The sequence below is a fragment of the Centrocercus urophasianus genome, unplaced genomic scaffold (assembly GCF_019232065.1).
Source record: "Centrocercus urophasianus isolate 14NV4802_14NV808 unplaced genomic scaffold, USGS_Curo_1.0 seq_5, whole genome shotgun sequence".
Lineage (NCBI taxonomy): Eukaryota > Metazoa > Chordata > Aves > Galliformes > Phasianidae > Centrocercus > Centrocercus urophasianus.
The window spans coordinates 5,442,409-5,442,673 of record NW_024885088.1 but is presented as its reverse complement, the minus strand read 5'-3'; positions in this window follow the sequence as shown (position 1 = coordinate 5,442,673).

Sequence of the window (265 nt, the reverse complement as noted above, 5' to 3'; positions counted from 1 at the left end):
AGCCCCTCCTCTCCCCATTGGCGGCGGGGCGGCGGGGGGCGGTGGCACGGCGCGGGGCGGAGCGGGGGCGGTGGGAGGAAGGGGGGTGGGGGGGTCGAGGGGAGCGGGCGGGGGCGGCGGGGGGGGGGGCCCCCCTAGTTTGGCGGAAAGTGAGTGATGAGTCTGTGTCCCCAGCAAAGAAGCAACGAACTTGCTTTGCAGCCTGAGTAGTAGTTGTTTCTTTCGGTTGTTGTTGTCGCTTTTTTTTTTTTTTAATAGATTTTAT